Source organism: Sinocyclocheilus rhinocerous, unplaced genomic scaffold, assembly GCF_001515625.1.
Source record: "Sinocyclocheilus rhinocerous isolate Xijiao unplaced genomic scaffold, SAMN03320098_v1.1 scaffold1069, whole genome shotgun sequence".
Lineage (NCBI taxonomy): Eukaryota > Metazoa > Chordata > Actinopteri > Cypriniformes > Cyprinidae > Sinocyclocheilus > Sinocyclocheilus rhinocerous.
In genome coordinates, this window is record NW_015635541.1 from 757,187 (window position 1) to 776,937 (window position 19,751).

At 36.6% G+C, this 19,751-nt stretch overlaps 1 long non-coding RNA gene across 1 annotated transcript in view; it reads left to right on the top strand.

Annotated features, from left to right (window-relative positions):
• LOC107747257 (uncharacterized) overlaps positions 1 to 17,351 on the top strand; it is a 41,999-nt gene extending 24,648 nt beyond the window's left edge. Inside the window, exons 2-4 of the long non-coding RNA XR_001640782.1 lie at positions 2,903 to 3,034; positions 11,933 to 11,977; positions 17,212 to 17,351. This is a non-coding gene — a long non-coding RNA (uncharacterized LOC107747257). The remainder of the gene's footprint in view (positions 1 to 2,902; positions 3,035 to 11,932; positions 11,978 to 17,211) is intronic.
• The last annotated feature ends 2,400 nt before the right edge of the window (positions 17,352 to 19,751 follow it).

A 19,751-nucleotide genomic window follows, 5' to 3' on the forward strand; every position in this document is an offset into this window, starting at 1 on the left:
TTGAAATTTTGAAAGCACTGTCCAGTTTCAAGTATAGCGACGAATGCAGCATCACTCACACAGAAGTTACTTTTTAACCAAGCAACTTTCTGTTGGTCAATGCAGCGAATTTGTGTGAACTTGATGCAAAATCTGCTTGCCGAACTATGGTAAATGTGACCATATTTTCTAATTTGTGTCTATTTTTGTCTCTCAATTAATTTCAGGACCTTCATTAACTGATAAAATGTACATCTTTAATGTAATATAAGTGGTTTTGGATAAAGCATCTGCCAAATACATAAATGTAAATGCAAACGCAACTGAGTGCTTCTGAGTTGTGAAATAGCAACTTCTGAGCAATAAAATATTCCCCTGGGTTCAAGTGAATAATGGTGTTGATGTGATTGAGGTTTGTGAACAGGTGACTATAAAGATCGACTGTATTTTCCCTTGAGTGTTGTGAATCGCAGCATTGTTCTCTGGTAATGTAATCCACTGATGTAAAAGCTATTGTCTTGTAAATGGCACTCGAGCATAATGAGCTGTTATCCAATTCTCTATAAAGAGTAAATGTTTTTTTTAATGATGTGTTAACTGGAAAGGGTGTTGATGATTAAAATGAGAACCACATGCTGTTGATGTGGTGGGTGCAGTAGGTTTCATAAAAGGAAGGATAGGAAGACTGACAAGGTAAACAGCCCTGACGTCATGGGATTTCCCATGAGGTAAATGTATTGCTCTTAGTCATCTTTTTTATTTTTTATTTTAGATCAGTGTTATTTTATTCATATGCTATACAGTGGGGTAAAAAAGGTTTTTTTTGTTACTCCAAATTTTTGTGTTGCTTACAATTTTACCCAAGTTTTTAAACTGTGTACCATAGTATTTAGATTTAATATTTTGCACTTTTATTTTTATGTTTTCAGTTTTAATTTTAATTTAATTTTAAATTTTCAGTTAAAGTTTTAGTAATTTTGTGGTTTTGTAATTTTTTAAATCTAGCCTAGATTTATTTCGGTTTTAGCCATTTTCGTACTTATTCACTTATTAATTAAACTTATTAATTTCACTTTCTAATTTGTATTTAAATGTAGTCTTTTATCTAATATTTATATACATATTTTTTATTTCATCTAAATACAAAAAAGGTTTTTAATAGTTGTAGTTTTAGTTAACCATATTGACACTGCTTGGGAGACATAAAAACAGACATAAATGAGACAATTGTGACATACTGTACAGTAAGTGTACAGATCTATTAAATGAATGTGGATAACTTGCATAATTTTATTTTGGAATTATTTGATTCGAAATATTTGAGTTCATATTGAAATATTGCAGACACTGTGGATCTTGGCAAATCTGAGTATGATTTGAGACATTGATGAGATCTCTTATGAAACTCCGGAAGAGGCGAGATTTCTGGGATCATTTTTTCAGGAGAAAAATTTGAGAATCAGGCAACCTCAGCATGTCTCTATTTGTTCTCCATGTAATCTTATGTTGTAAAGAGTAAACAATTGAGCACTAAAGGTTCTTTCCTAAGGGCAGTCTGCTGATGGATCTGTCCACAATCAATTTGGTGTAAATTAGCCGTTTTGATTGAATCTGGATGTGGTGGTATATTTGTCCTATCAGTGGACCAGTCATTGTTGTTGATTAGGTTGGCAGAAAAGCATGATGGGATGGGGTCTGCTGCGGCTTCCCTCGGGCTGTCAGTTCCGCTGGCTGACTGGAGCATGTGTGATCCCGCAGGGTCAAAAGGGCAAGATTTAAATGAAAACTTTAAATAACTGCCAGGCTCTGTCATTACAAAGTATTACTGGCCATGTGCGAGCGGGCCCCGAGCCACAGTAATGACTACATCTCCTCCATGTGCCTCTGCCTCAGAGGAGACAGCACTGGCCTTTAATAGAACTTATGTAATTACACTGCGTCAGGAGAGCAATGCCGTGCTAACAATCACATCCTCCAGAGAAACTAAATAAATAACAGAATATATTACCGTTTTTCTGCACTCTTTAAAATGGTTGTAGAATATTACATCTCTCTCAATTACGGCTGTTTGTTTCTGACTCAAATTCCTAGTTTGTGAATCAACTCTGGAAGCGATTCCTGTTTCTGGAATCAACTCTGGAATTTCTCAATTCCTCACTGTTCTCTTTTTTTAAAGATTGGCGGAACATGTTCACCTAATTTAGTGAAATACATGATATGAAGGTTTTCCTCCTTTTAAACTTATTTGTATTGATTATCAGCATCTGTTTTTGTCTCATGTAGGCTGAAGCAGGACTCAGAACCTTCTATTGTGGATAGAAGTAACAGAATGAGTCAGTTTCACCCTTTAAGCTAAATCATTGAGCTTGTAAGACTCATTTATTATTTTGATATGCCTTAGGTACATAAAACACTTCCCTGATTGTGCATCAGTGTCTGTATTGTTTTAGGTGCAAACTTTTTTGTATTTGTCACTCATGTAGGATCACAGAATGAAACGGTGACATCAAACCTTATTAAAGGGTTACATCACCCAAAAATGAAAATTCTGTCATTAATTACTCACCCTCATGTCGTTCCAAACCTACAGTATAATGCCTTTGTTCATCTTCGGAACACAAATTAAGATATTTTTGATGAAATTCAAGAGCTTTCTGACCCTTTATAGACAGCAATGTAACTGACACGTTCAAGGCCCAGAAAGGTAGTAAGGACATTGTTAAAATAGTCCATGTGACATCAGTGGTTCAGCCTTAATTTTATGAAGCTGCGAGAATACTTTTTGTATTTTATATTTTTGTATTCAGTGTGACATACCATGACACCTAGTTGTTAGAAATACTGATGTGACTAAACCTTTGCCTGAAATGTTTAAAGTTGAGTAAAGTCAAGCCAGTTTAATTTGTATATTGTGTTTTCACAGTGCATATTGTTTCAAATCAGCTTAGAAGATCATGCCGTAATGCCCACCTTGATCCAGCCAAAGAGGATTGTCGGAAGAAAAAGCCTTGTTGAAAAGCTTTGAGAGGAACCAGAATCAGCCAATCCTTCTCTGGTAAGGCACACATTATGATAAATGTATGTACATGTGCCAAATATATCTTATATAATATATTTACATAATATACATATAGCTTTTTATTATTGTATTACTATTAGCCATATTATCAAGTGACAGATGGTTTTGTGTTTAATACCATTGGCCACATGTCTTGGACATAGAAAACTGGAAAATGTTCTCTCATCTCTTCTAAAAGCTGATAAGCCTCTTTTTGTTTGCATAACTATGCACAATTATATGGTTAGTTGCATTTTATTATTCGCCTTGTTTTTCGCTGCTGTCCACAACCCTGTCAGAACAGATTTGGGACACATTTTTGGGTCACAACCCGCCAGTTGAAAACAAATAGAGTAGTTGGAATAGAGCACAGCGGGAGCCGTAAGTGCCGCTCTTAGACACAACGGCAGTGGATTAAAGAACGCCTGAGCCAAAGTCTCTCACATGTTTCGCAGCGCTGTGGTCGTCCCACAGAGCCATCCAGACCAACTTCATATTAGCATGAGTGACTGATGTGTTCAGTTTTCTGACACAATGGCGGTGCTATTCCTCAGGCCTGGGGTTTGTTGAGATGCAAGATTGCTTCAGCTGTCGTCGGTATGGGTTTAACTCAACTATTTATGATGTGGAAAGTACATTATGTCAAATCTTTGATTATATTTGGGTTTGGTCAGTGCTTTATTTGTGCTGTCTGTTGGTTGACAGCAAGATGGTCAGAAATTAGTCATGGCTTGGGGCAGAAATGACACTGAAAGTGACAAAAATACCCCAAATATTATAATAGTGTAATATTACATGGTGAAAGGCATTTATAAAAAGGTATTATAGCAGAGTTTTTGTGTTACAACATCTTGTGCATCACCATAAGATGCTTTTTAGATTTGATTTCATAATTAGCAACCGTAATTGATCCAATTTGGAATTAATTAATTGATTTAATTGAACCATTTCAATTAAATAGGTATGGTGTGTTTTTATGTTGTTAGAATGCTAAAATTTCCCCATAAAGATACAAATGCTTGTAAAAATCAGTTCCAGGTGGCAAATTGGTGGTAAAAAGAGGTTCTGACAGTGCAGCAGGAGTTTTTGTGTGAGGCATCAGATCAGGTGCCCTCAGCCTTAATATTTGTAATCGCACACATATTCAATTATATTCTCCTTCTGTTGCGTGAAGTTCTGTTTGTTGTTGAAATTGAAAGTGGCATGCTTCACCGGCTATCAGGACTCTCTCTCCCTCTCTCATACAGACACTCAATTCCCAGTGAAGGAAGCTATTTCTCTAAATGAATACAAGTCGCTGCCATTTCATATCCTCCCTGATAAGGAGAAAAACAAAAGGGCCTTTTATTCTGACACAGAAGCTTCAAACAGCATCATCCACGTCACCTCAGATAAAAGACACTAGAGCATCACAGTGTAAGTGTATTTCTGCTGCCTCATTCTCAGTGAAACTGAGGGGAAAAGACAGAAATTACACTTACATCCACTTTATCTTCACTAATCACTTTTTTTAGTATTTCTGTATAAATTCTATACACTATACCAGTATGTTTACCTTAAAATATGATACAATGCAAAGATTAATTCAAAATGTTTAAAACACCTTTATATGAACATAATACATTTTATTGTGTGTGTGTGTGTGTGTGTGTGTGTGTATAAAATATTATAAATCCTGTTACCATGATTTTGTTTTTACATTTTTGAAAGCGTAATTATATTCCAACATATATTTAAAATAATTGTGCTTGAGGTGGCAATTTACTACCACTTAAACACATTATTTGTCTGATTCATGTTTAAATCTTGCAGATTGTCCTGTATAAATTATCTTATGAAACTGGCAAAGGCGCCTATTTCGTAGCCCGATTCAATTCATCACACAGTTTGTTAATTTCTTCTGCTCAGCATCACACTGTAAGTGAAAGTATAAATACAGAGTATGTCAGATAAATGCTTTGCTGCGTTACCACATTTGTAAATGCGTTCCAGAGTGCGGTTCTGGAAAAGGTCCACATCACACTGGTATGCTCGAAATTATCCTGGTAATTGGTGTGTGAAAATGAGAGGGGAGAAAACGAGCGAGGGCAGGTCACATTCTGATTTCCAGAAATGCTGATTCGTAGCCCAGAGTGAAAACATTGACTTAGCAGTTTTCATAATGTCAGTTTACGCAGCACACACACATACACACCGCATGGGGCCGAGGTAACAAATTTTAAGTGCATAAGCTCGACTGTAAATCACATGCAGAGAGAAAGAAACACAATGCCGGAGCGCTGGCATTCGCCATCATTTTAAAAAGCTGCTTTGTGGCTTTCTTGGATAACTAACTGTTCAGTAAAAAATACTGCCCTGGTATTCAGACCCAAACAATTAGTGTTGAACTGAGGCAGCTGTAGTGATCTGGATGAATCCCAAACAGGACTGCAGGAGAAATGTTTGCTCCTCTTGGAAAGGTTAAAGGGTGTGTAAACATGTTTGCGTGAGCATGTGACACCTGTAAACGGGCGACGAGTGCAAAGTCGTGTTATTTTTTTAATAGTATAAATACTTCATGCATTATTTCCATAGTTTACATGCTCCATATTTAAGAGATATGTGAATGCAAATGCTCTCTTAATATGCAATACCAGCCGCTCCTTGTGATAAGTTGCCCTCCGAATCCTCTGCTAGCTCAATAGAGCAGCATTATTATTCATAAACCCCCAAAAATGAGCTATACGGTTCTCATATATATGGTTTCCATTAAAATGTCCAGGATGCTTGTGGTGCACAAGTAAGAAGCTGAAAACCACTTAGCAGAGCAAAACAAATCCAACATTTCTACCCAGACAGAGTTACTGGCAGCTGAGGCACCATCAGTGGCATATTAGTAATTACCCTCCAACAGAACGGACGACGTCGGGTGACCACACATCAGAATTCTGTTCGCTCAGCTGTCGGACGATTATAGGAGAAAACCACAACTTTCACACCTCTGAACTCAGAGATTATTCTGTCCATTTCAGTGTATGCGAAAAACTTTATAGTGCATCACAGTGGCCCCATAAAGTACTTAAGCCACTCTTAAATTTATATTGGTATATATACTACCATTTAAAAGATTGCATTTTTTTTATTTTATTTAGCAAGGATGCATTAAATTGTTACTAAATAGTTTTATTGATTTATATTTCAATTAATCAAGGAAAAAATGATCGTTTCCACAAAAATATTAAGCAGTATAACTGTTTTTAACATTGATAATATTAATAAATATTTCTTGAGCAGCAAATCAGCATATTAGAATGATTTCTGAAGGATCATGTGACACTGAAGTCTGGAGTAACACTGGAAGAATAAATTACATTTTAAAATATATTAACACAGGAAAGTTATTTTAAATTGCAGTCATATTTCACAATATTACCGTTTTACTGCGTGGCTGTTGATGTCCACTTTCCAGCAGAGTTTAGCTCCAACCTTGGTCGAACTCACTTGCCTGTAACTTTCTAGTAATCCTGAAGACCTTGACCAGGTGTGTTTGATCAGGGTTGGAGTGAAACCCTGCAGGAAAGTGGACCATGAGGGTCTGACTTGAGAACCCCTGATATACAGGGTGCAGATTACACAGTGACCATCATTTAATATGTTTTAAATAGGGCTTGTTTAAAAAAAAAAAAAATCTAATTAATTACATAATGTGCCAATTAATTAATCAAATTAATCTCAAGTTAATAAGATTAATTAATTAACATGCACATCATGTGCGTATTAATTAAAGATAAAGTTGTTATTAAAGATAATGGTTATTGTGTTAGTTTAGAAAAAAACACTGAATAGACATTACAAAAAAGTAGCTTTAGAAATAAATATTTTAATTCAACATACAAAAATACAAATAAATAGGCTAGTGAAATATAAAATTATTTTTAAAAAGAAACAATACTCTAAATATAAAACTAAAAGTGCCAGTAGGTGGTGACAAATCCCTGTCTTAATAAGTGAATGATTCAGTCATTCACGATTTATTTCCAGAACATGATGCATGATGGGATACACTAAGCCTCGAATACCGCTCCGGAGCTTATTCGAGGCTTAGTGTATCCCATCATGCATCATGTTCTGGAAATAAATCGAGAGACTTTTTGCCAAGATCGCACAAAAGGTCACGGAACCTTTCCAATGCAAGTTAAATATTAATAATAATAAGATATTACATATAATTTGGTAGTAAAAACAAAGTGCTATTGCTGCAATTGCTGCAAAGATTAGTATATTTATTTTTGTACAACATTTGCAACTGCTTTTTATCACTTAATTAGAAGCACCAGAAATTAAATTATGTCATCTGTTACTGAACAGACATTTAGAAGTTGATTTTAAAATGCAAAGTATTGAAAATAAAAATAAAACCGTAAACACATAAGTTTTTTCAACACTATAAGTGTGTCCCATCAGGTAATGAAAAGTTCGACACACACTTGTGGTCTTCATCCTCACTTACTCCTCACATCCTCACTTTAGTGAAATATAAAATTATTTTTAAAAAGAAACAATACTCTAAATATAAAACTAAAAGTGCCCAGTAGGTGGTGACAAATCCCTGTCTTAATAAGTGAATGATTCAGTCATTCATTCAATCGATTCGTTCAAACGGCTGATTCATTCAGAAACGAAGCAATGCCTTGTCATTTGGACAAGGCATTGCTTCGTTTCTGAATGAATCGGCTTATGAATCAAATATCTTATTATTATTAATATTTAACTTGCATTGGAAAGGTTCCGTGACCTCTTGTGCGATCTTGGCAAAAAGTCTCACGATTTATTTCCAGAACATGATGCATGATGGGATACACTAAGCCTCGAATAATGCTGACTTGAACACTTGGACCAAATACAGGAAATACGTCATATAAGTAATCAAGTGGTCAAGTACAAAGACCGCAAGTGTGGGTATTTGGACAAGGCACAAGTGACTGCCTTTATGAATGGCTCACTGAATTATTGATTCAGTCGATTCGTTTAAAAACTTGCATTCTGTGTGTTGATCAGAGACGCACAACAGTTCTCCTAATTTTTGTTGCCGAAATTGCCAATGTGTCTAAAATGTAATAATTCACACCTTATCTTCATTTTTACTGTAGGTTAAAAACTTTTATGCAACCTATTATTGTCTTTCTAAACGCCAATGATGATTCTGAAAGAAAACACACAGTGTTTGTTATAGTAACACGTGCAACTTTCATGCGCATCTGATTAACATTACCACACACTTGTATTTTAGGTTGCTGTTAATGTTGTGGTTATTTTAGCAAATAGTTTTCTACGTGAATTCAGTTCAACAGCATTAAGTTGAAGAGGGTAAACTTTCTCTCGACTGAATCTGCACATGCATTTCAGGTGTTCTTGCTCCGTCCAAGCAATAAATGCACCTCTTTGAATGAGCGCTGTAGCGTATTCTTCAACCGCTCAGGTACTGTCAATTCGACCCATTTCAGGGGCTGCCAAAATTAAATTTTTTAAATCAGTCAGAGCTATAGAAATACATATTAATATTTACAAGTAAATCTCCATATTATGCGTAGGCTAGCCTACTTTCTATCTGACCCCCCCCACATCTACTTTTGACGTCCATCAGGGGGATCAAGCCTTCTTTAGGGGGGTCAGACCCCCCCCAAACCCCCCCGTAATTCGCACCCTGCGGATATATAGTATTTAATTTATTCACAAGTTGATTTTTAGTGTACTGTATGTATGAAGTTGCCCTAAACCACAGGTATAGTTTGTCACATTAATTCTAGCTAACATCATAATCATACAACATAATCATACATGTTATAGTCTTCTGAAGCCAAGCAATAGCTTAGCCATATTTAACTGATTTACTTCTCTAAAAACCACAAAAGATGTGTCAGACATGCCAACAAACACTATTGGTTCTTGTGTGTCTCTATGCTCTAATGGAGCCATATTTGATTTGAAAGCTACAGCAGAGAAGCTTTCCCCTGTAAATGTCAGTCTGTTCTTCACACAAAGCTATCAAATGGCATCATAAGGTTTTGGAATAAAGTGCTTGCATCATATCATATATCATGCTTTTTTTGTCATTTTAGAGCTTGACAATCCCTGTCCCTTCTGTGTGTGACATAAGGCTGAGTACATTAAAGTCTGCATAAACCAGAAGTTGCTGCCAACTTCAGTATTGTGACGCATTTCCAACTGAAAAGAAATGTTGAATAGAGCAGTGTTTCCCAACCTTTTTTTAGTCGCGGCACCCTTTGGAAATTTTAACAAACTTGTGGCACCCTACAAAATTAATTTTGTCACAAATAGAGGGCCGGGTTTTTATTTCAGCGTTCCTCCTCCTCACTCACAGCAAACTAACCGTTGAAAGGGAGTGGTTAAGGATATTCTGCCCAAGTCGTCAAACTGACGTCATCAGAAGGAATGCCCTTCCAGAGTGTAAGCAAATTTTATTAAAATTTACCAAGAAATTGCCAAAAACCAAAAAATTGTTCTAGTGGATTAACTTTTAGGGCACGAATAGTGCACAGTTCTTGTGGAATTTAAAGTGTGACATAAGGATGAGCAAATCATGTAAATTGTTCTTGAAGGGTGATATTATTTTTCAAAAAAATGTTTGGCTCACTGTGCATTTAAAAAAAAAAATCTTCATATTTAAACCAGTAGCTTAAGCCTCGTTTCCAAGCGGTATGGTTCAGTACAGGACGGTATGCAATTATTTCCATTTCCGTTGTCAGAATTTGTGAATGGTACCAAATTAGCGAACCGTACCGCACCGTTTTTATGGAACCCTTCCGTTGGGGTACCTTAGCACAGTAGTCCGGTACCTAAAGGGTGGAGCTAGACTCATTGCAGAACGTTGATTGGTTTATAGAGAATCGACACTTGCGCGTTCTAGAAGGGGAATGACAACACAAAAATTGTTAAAATAAAATAAATAATAAAACCCCAACCTAAGAGAGTTTGCTGGTAAAACCTGGTTAAAGCAGATCTCCCAGTCTAGCCAATTAGCCAGTTTTTAACTGGTTTAGCTGTTCTCCCTGTTTGAAATCTGGATACTGCTGAAATGGCTTGCAATTCCATGTTCATAAATACTAAAATGAAAAATTACTTAAATATTGCCCAGGCTTGAAAGCACTGCTGAGATTTTATGTAAACATCAAACATCTTGATTTTTTTTTTTAAATCTTCATTCAAGTCCTGACTGAATTGCAGGCAGAAGGTCCATGTCAGCAGAAAAGTCTTTTCATTTTTATTTTTAAGTACCCCACATTATTTTTGGGTTATATTTTCTGGTTTATCATCTGTATTTTTTCTATTCTTAAGTCTAAAATGTTATTTTAATTTTATTAAAACCCCTCTAAAAATGGGCAGAAGACCAAGCTGGGAAACCAGTGAAAACCAGCAAACCAGCTTAGTCTGGTTTAGGATGTTTCTTTAGCAGGGGTGTGTACTGTTATTTTATGTTATTTTGTTGAAAGCGTCTTCTCTTTTCTTATCGTGCCCCCCTAATATCGCTCTATTCTGGACATGTACAGCGCGATCAGTCGTGTCTGATGCTCTAGGGAAGAGTAAAAAACAGAACCAATCTGTCTGGCAAGTGTTTCCATATGGACACTGAGAGGGGCGCATTCCTGTGGAAATGAAGGCAGTTCCTTTCATCACAAAGACATGATTGATTCATGATAAGGATGCCAGGAGCACTACAAAGTGAGGGAAGAGAGAAAGAGGGCGAGAGATAAAGAAACAGAGGAAGGGAGGGATGAGGAAAGATTAAAAAAGGGGCTTGAAGTATGTAGACAGAGGGACAGTGAGAGAGAATAAGTGGAGGATTGAGGAGATACTTCAGGGAAGGATGCAGAGAGCGAGAGAACAGGAAGAGAGAAATTGGCAGTGTAAAGAGAGGGCACACAGATGTGAATTAAAACATTATGCAGCAAGTTTCCCTCTAATCAGGAGATGCCATCAGGCCCTGAGGTCACTTCCTTTGAGGCCAGCTTCTCTCTGTCCAGTGATCATCACTTTATCAGGAAGGAATGCAAATTGCAGTAAAGATCTACAATGGCACTGCTGTGGTATGGTAATCACGGACAGCAGCGTGTCATGAGCGTTCCTCGGGATCAACAGAGCTTTTCACGACAACTCCAAACACCACAGCCTCGCTGGTGGAAATTAGTAAATTCATGGCTGAATTTTATTCCTAGATGAATTGTTTTTTTTAGAATGAAAAACAAATGGTTAATTTTTTTTAAATGTGTATTTCGTCCCAGAAGCACATTTTGTGTATATACATTTGTGTGGTTGATACGTACAACTACCATTCAAAGTTTGGGGTCAGGAAGATTTTTTTTTTTTTAATGTGTTCGCTGTCTATTTGAATATATTTTAAAATTTAATTTATTCCTGTGATGACAGCTGAATTTTCAGCAGCCATTATACCCACAGTCTTCAGTGTCACATGATCCATCAGAAATCATTCTAATATGTTGATGTTGATGTGATTTTTTTACATTTTTTTTTCTGTGATGCATTTTGTTCTCCATGTTAACATTTATTTTATTAAACATCAAAATATTAAGTTTATATATGCATGTGTTCAAGGCAATGTGCCTTCACTAGTTCATTTTAAATAGTCCTGCAGTGTGACAAGTAATCCATGTAATATCATTATGCTAGGTCATAAAAACTGCACATGCTAACAATTATACAGAATGGTGTAGTAAAAAAAATGTAGTTTTAATGATTTATAGCATGTCAGCTTGCAGGATAATGCTACAAGAAACAGCTTGAAATTCATAATGCAAAATTATTTAAAAATCGCCCTGACTTGAAATCACTGCTGGAATTTGTAAACATCATTAAACATTTATGCATTTTTTTTTTCAGTGCTGTTCCTGAAGTTCTGTTCCTGACTGCATTGCAGTGAGAAAGGTACAGTACATGTCATCAGAATTGTTTTAATGTCAAACGTGATGAGAAATAAGTAGGCTAATGTTAATAGTCAGAAAAATTCTTCAATATTTCATGATCATATTCTCATTGTTGTAACTAGGCTTTCTGCAGTGATGCAAACTTTCAGTGAAAGGTTCTTAAAAGAACCATTTTTGCTTAATCTGAAGAACATTTGAATAATCGAAAGAACCCTTTTCCACTTTAAAGAACCCTTTTGTGCAATGGAAATGTTCTGAAGATTGTTCATGAAGCCATCAATGCCAATAAAGAACCTTTATTTAGAGATTTAGTCCATGTGACATTATGAAAGGAGAAAACAAAAGATAATTTGGGATCAATACATGACCTAACATGGGGCAAAACGGCTCTAGCCTGCTCTGATTTGTGTGTCGTTGCTCTGTAAATGTATGGGCCACACTTAATGTGTCACGAGAGATGTATAATTCAGCCACCCAGGTTGACAGAACACACACAGGCAACAAAACCTCAACACGGAGGGACACACACAGACCCACAGAGCATTAGACATTTACCCATCACATCCAGTTAGAAGACTCAGCCAGACAACAGCTGCTGCATTTCTGCATTATTTACTGGGTCCCATCTTTAGGCCAGTTCTGGAAATTAAACATCCAACTGTACTTTTTGGAAGTCATATTTCTTTGTTTTCTTGGTTAAATACTTCAGTGTTTGTCTTCAGGACAGGAAGTTCTTCTTTTGATGGGCTTTTCTCGCTATCTGACCCATATTTAATGACTTCTAGCTATGATTGAAGTGAAATGCCCTCTTGCTGTTGAGCTTTTCTCTAGACTCATATGAACTTGTGGCGCCTCTAATAGTCTCTGATCACACCTGACAAGGGCTGTTAGCCAGGTACTTTGAAAGCAGGTGTGAATGAGCAAATGTTTTTACAGCGTGATGAGATGGCAATGGCCTCTCAGCAGATAAACGCCTTTGATTTAACCTCTCGCTTCACCCCATGGATGAGCGAAAGAAATCCAGTCGGCTCCTCACGGAGATCAAAGCCGGCTTGTGCCTGTCATTCTCCATGCTGCTCAGACGTGTCAAACAAAAGGCGGCTAATTTTGTGGACAGAGCAGGGCGTTATGATGTCATGAAGAGATTAAACGTGATGACTGACGAGAGAGTGAAATGTTCCTAATTAAACGTCATCAGTCGACACAGTGATTACTTAACAAATGACAGGCCATCAAGTGTTGAAGGTGCGCAATCAATTGAATAGATTGTTGAAAATGTTTTTTACATTCTCTGAAGAAAAACGCAAGTGGTGTTTTGTACAATGTCGTTGCGAAGCCATTTCTGTGTGGTTTCTTTCTATGCGGTCACCCTCAAGCCATCCAAGATGTAGATGAGTTTGTTTCTTATTCAGAGCTAATTTGGAGAAATTTAGCATTACATCACTCACCAATGGACCAATGCATTGAATAGATATCCTTAAGAATGAGAGTCCAAACAGCTGATAAAATCATCACCGTAATCCAGTCCATCAGTTAATGTCTTGTGAAGTGAAAAGCTGCCTGTTTGTAAGAAACAAATCCATCATTAAGATGTTCTAACTTTAAAGTATCATTTCTGGCCAACATGACATAATCCATAGAGTCCATAATCCATAATAACGCTTCCTCCAGTGGGAAGGTCCATCTCCTGTTGTCCTCTTACATCAAAATACACCAACATATTTATGTTTTTGCTTGTAAACATCTGTGCATATTTCTCTCCTGATTCAGATGAGACATTGTTTTTACTGGAGCAAGCAATACTATGGATAGAGGACTTGTGTTTTAGACAGAAGCAACAGTTTATTGTAAAAAAACATGCATTTTTTTTGCTTCACAAAATGATAGTTGATGGACTGGAGTTGTATAAATTATTGTGATGTTTTTATTAGCGGTTTAAACTCTCATTCTCACGGCACCCATGCACTGCAGAGGATCCATTAGTGAGTAAGTGATGTCATGCTAAATTTCTCCAAATCTGCTCCAGTGAAGAAACAAAACCATCTACACCTTGAATTACCAGAGGGTGAGTAAACGTTTAGCAAATTTTCATTTTTTGATACTTTAAAGGGGTCATATGATGCGATTTCAATTTTCCTTTCTCTTTGGAGTGTTACAAGCTCTTGGTGCATAAAGAAGCTTGTTTGTTGTTTCTCCGATCACAAATGCAGACAGGTTTTATGTTTACGCTGCGCAATACGCAACGCAACGCCTAAAAAGACAGTATAAGTCATTATAATCAGAAATTATGTCCCCACTGGATGCAACAAATGCCTCGTTTGTAATGGGTTTTATTGGTTTTGTCTCGTCTAGTGATGTCCGGATCGCGAACGAATCGTTCTATTTAACCGGATCTTCTTAGTGAACCGGTCGAACCAGTTCACCAAATCGAACTGAATTGTTTGAAACGGTTCGTGTCTCCAGTACGCACTAATCCACAGATTACTTAAATTATTCGGTTTATAAACGTGCCTGACACTCCCTCTGACGTGAAATAAACCAATATCCTGAGTTATTCAGTTACTCCTAACAGTACATTGACTGAACTGCTAAAAGAGAACCGATGATGGGATGTGCACATGCAAGAGCAGCTGGACTGAGTCTCATCCTGCTGGGATACGGCATCACAGTATGTTAAGGGGCGTAACATTTCCGTCATAATGCCTGTTTTCTGGCATCCCTAACATATGGAGCCATTTAAAAATGCCTTTGCGAATGCACTGATAAATAAACCCTTATGAAATATACAGAAAATTGTTTCTTTTAAATTTTTCATGCATTTTGCTTTTAAAAAAAAAAAAAAAAAAACATATTTTTCTGCTGGAACATATCGATTTATATCACTGATGACACATGGAATTTGAGGACAGATGATTTCCATAATCATCCATCTTACGAACCTCACTAAGTTAAATGCCTGGATGAAGTTTTGGATCGTATGTGAATTTTTCACATATTTTTGTAACTGCAGAAATGATGCATTATTTAAAAATGCACATAAACCAACAGCATCATGTATCTAATTGCAGATTTATGTTAAGTTTTATGTCAAAATCAGAGTAGACAGAGCTGCGGAGCAGCAGGAAAGCAGTGTTATTTAAATCAGTTCCAAAGCTCTGTTCCAAAACATTGTGAGCCATAGATACATTGCATGTATCTTTTGCAGGTGAAGTAATCTCATAATGCATTGTAACTAGAGCAGTAAAACCATCCAAGATGTCAGACAAGTCAAAAGAAATGCTGGTTCTATTTCCTGGTTGACTAGTTACCTTCACTTAGCTGCTTTGTTGCTTCTCCAAGATGATCTTCTTGCTTAGAACCAGTGTTATTTTAGTGTTATTTATATACTATTATAATTTCTATTAATATTTTGCATTAGCTTTTTTATTTTTCAGTTTTCATTTTAGTTTTATTTGTCTTTTTGTCATTTTTTTTCTTCATATTTATATTAAGCTTTTTCAGTTTTAGTAATTGTAACTTATTTCACTTAGTTCTCAAGGTAACATATCAGTGTTGTATCAAGTTTTTTGTGTAATATTTATATTTAATTTTATTCAAGCTTTATTCCAGTTGACAAACACATTCCAATACACGTCTTAATTTGAGCTATAATTCCTTGCCGAAAAATCCACCTTAAGTAATCATAACAAGATATAATACATTTTCATATCCTCCTTGATAAGGACAAAACTTTTTTTTTATTTTTTTTTTAACTTTTTTTCTGCTGCCTCATTCTTTCTCTGAGAGAGAAAAAACATGTTCATTATCTTTAAATCTGCCACATACATTCTTGTACTTTTGTGACATTGAAGTAAATTGTGGTTAGGAAAAAATCCTTCTTTGATTCATCTGTCATCACGAACAGAACAATTCTACTCAAGATTATTTTAAAATGCAACTAAAAACAGAATTATCTCAATGAGGATGGCGTTTCCTGTCATTCCTTTTTTTTTTTTTTTTACATATTTTCTCATAATTTCTCTTCATTACTTCTGCTTAGCATCACACCTCAGACAGCATCCACGACAGGCCTGTGTAGGCAGCAGATAGCAGGGCAGCTCACTAGGTTTTGGAACAGAGCTGCTGTGTGAACTTAAGCTGAATTTTGTGGGTTTTTAAAACTGGGATGGGCTCTTAAAACACTAAATGTTACCCTGCTCTCGGCCAAGCCAAAACAAATGTAAAAGCGTGCTAATTTGCAACAGGCCTGGCATCAGCGGACCCCAGGAGTTCTTAATTTGTTCTGTTTAGTCTGGCAGCCACTCCAGACGCAGAATATTGTTTTATTATTTTGGTAAACAATGGGCAGATTGTTGCAGGGAATAAAGAGGCCAACACAACCGTAGGCCATGCACCAGACTCACCTGAGGACAGCAGGTGGGGTCAGCGATATGTTAGAGCCCAGGGTATGGATACACAAAGTATTAAAACACTCAAGACACACTGAAGTATTGGAATTTTATTGCTTTATATAATAAAAGTCTAACTTTTAACCAACTGATCCCAAGATGACAAAACGGCAGATATGTTGTATTAAAAATATACTGTATTAAAAGTATTTCGAAACTTACACCAAACATAATTTTATTTGACTCTCTTACACCATTAGGATACAAAATGTCACGGATTACGTCTTGTTAATATCACAGTTGTTTGCAGTGAGATTAAATGGTGTTTTAATGTCTGCCATCAAACGTCAAAGTCTCAATTTGAAAGAAAGAAGACCACCTCAAACATTATAAAATTATAAAATCAACTCAAACATTATAAAAAAAGCTCAAAAATGTTCTAAATATTGCATAGTATCATAAAATGCCACCCAAATTCTAAATAATAATGACAATTTTATTGAACAAAAATATATTAGATTAATTTTCCTGAAGAAAGAAAAGTACATTGCAAGGCTTCTGTCTCTTTTAATTGTGAAGGTACCAAGTGTGAATGAAGAGGCTCAGGGGGTTAAATAGTTGCCTCTTGGTTTAATATTCGTTATGTAATGCAATGGTATTCACACATTTTTAAATCTGACTGAAGTGTCTTTTTGTGGCCATGTAAATCTCAAAATCTTCTGCTTGTGGAAAATGTCTCATAGTTATAATATTTACACTTACACATAAAAAGAAGAAAGTGTTATTTTGTTTTATGGTACATGACAGGAAAAATGAAGAAGTGTGTTTGTGTGTGTGGATGCATCAGACAGGGACACCGGCATGGATCAAACCAGCAGTCGGCTGTCGTCCCAGCGAGGGCTCCAGTGTCTGTCTGGATGCCACATGAGGGTCTCAAATCACAGACGCCCCTCCAGACTGACATTCCACCATGACGACTACGCAGCCTGCAGGGTGAGTTACAAGGGATGATGGGTAAAAATGACTCGGTGCACTCACACCATTAGGATAGAAAACATACAGTTAACCAATTAACAGGTTTTCACTGTTGCGTTTTTATAGTAATTTCCTGTAAAATTGACAATTTTTTTTTAGTGTATAGACCCCTTGAAATATCATGTGTCTTCTGAAATATCAAGTCTAAGACTGTACTAAGATCTGCCAAGATACTAAAGTCTGCAATCAAAATGTAAATATCTCAATTTGATCTCAAACAGTTCTTATCAAATTCTTCCATGACCACATAATCTGAGCTACTCTATTCTGCACATGAATTTTATATTTTACTGTAAGTCAGCAGTAGATTCATTCTGTTTTGCATGAATGCATTTCTAATGCATTTCAGGAGAAACATCTGAAACAAAGTTGATACCTAAAGGGCTAGTTCACCCAAAAATGAACATTCTGTCATCAAATACTGACTCTCGCGTCGTTCCAAACCCAAAGACTTTGGTTAATCTTCGAAACGCAAATTAAGATGTTTTTAATTAAACCTGAGAGGTTACTGTCTGTCCCTCCATTGAAAGTCCAGGTAACCAAAACTTGGATCCAAAAAGGTCATAAAGGCATAGAAAACTGCATCCATATAAATCAAGCAATTTCATTCAAGTCTTGTGAAGAATTAAGATACGATGAACAGATTTAATTTATGCTTTTTATGCGATACGGTGCATCACGCTTTAGAACAAACCTCACTGATTTCAAAAACCTAACAAACATTTCAAAGATTAGCTAAATGAGGTTGAGTAAATGTTGACAGAATTTTAGTTTCTGTGTGAACTATAACGTTAACTGAAATAACCCAGTTATAGGCACTTTCCCTATGAGCTGAAACGGCTCTGAGCTGTTTACTGTTCACTTAGAACAAAAGTCTTTTTAATTGTTTGTTTTGATAGTTTAGCTCAGCTAGCTGCAGCATGAAATGAGTTGAATTAGCGATGCCAGTTCTCTCTTTGCGCAACCGCCTTCCTCTGACCGTCACAGAGACCGCGGCACAAAGATGAATGGAGCATATTGTTTAAGAGCAGATCTGCTGGGTATAAGGAATGACACCCGTTCTGAGACTGTTTAGATAAGCGTGGTAAAAACACACTTGTGCCAGGTGAGAAGCTGCTTTGAAGTCTCTAATGAACACAGACATTCCCACCGAGAACAAGGCTCAACATTGTTTTTGTGCGGCAACCAGTAACATTGAATTGCTGTGCACCTGTGCCAAAGAAATCAACCGTGAATCAATTATTCAGAGGTATGTGAGATGTTTGTTGCAACGTTATCTCTGAAATCAACCATCACCTTTGTAATTTCGGCAGTGCTGTATGGAGACGACAAAAACAACCCGCCCATGTTTCGCGGTCAGCAAGGTGATGCAATTCTGTTTTGCACTCCAACGCTTGCGAAAAATGTGTGCTGCATAGATGAATGAGATAATTGTCATCGTGCAGACGTTGAGTATGATGCTGTTAGCAGTCAGATCTCTGCTTCGACTCAGTTTTCGAGGGCTGGAGTTTAACTGGCGTTTTTGGGAGCAGATCCCTCCCACCTACGCCATCACCACACACACACACACACACACACATGCCTGTGGCCAGCAGAGGTTTGTGGTCAGCCCAATAACGAGCGGTTCAGCGTAAACACGGTTTCTAGACTGCCCCAAACCCCACAAACCTCTGCTGCTGAAATATTACTCGCAAAGCTGTCACTGTGTGTGTGTGTGTGTGTGTGTGTGTGTGCGTTTGTGTTTGTGTTCATACGAAGTACTAAACTTGCTAAAAGACATATGAAAATATTTAAAATGCACAGCGCTGAGCAAAAACAGATTTCTTCAAATGCCAGTTTTGTTTGTGAACTAAAAAAATAGTCTTGACAGTTGGATTTATTTGTTTGTTGTTGAACCTAAAGAGCTGTGTGAGGTCATCAGAGAACTGTAATTTTATACAAAACGCTTACTGTACTTGCATGACATGTAGTATTGCTTTATTTTATATAGAATAAATTAATAAAAAATAATAAGGTAGTATATAAATATATATTCCAACACAGACACACTTTGTTCTGCTTAATGAAGTACTGATTAGGTGTTCACCTCAACCAAATCTCATTTAACGAGGAAAAGTATAAAAAACACTGCCATGGTCATCACTATCCTCTTGCAGAAAGACCAGCTGGATGACAAAAACAGTGCTAGTAGTACCTCAAAAGCAATTGGAATCAAATAATAACTGTCGGCCATGCCAAAAGAGTTGAAAAGAAAAGTTTTGAGTGAAGAAAGGAAGGGTTCAATTCTGGCTTACTGGCAGAGGGACACAATGAGTGTCAGGTTGCTTCCATCCTTAAAATTTCAAAGACAGC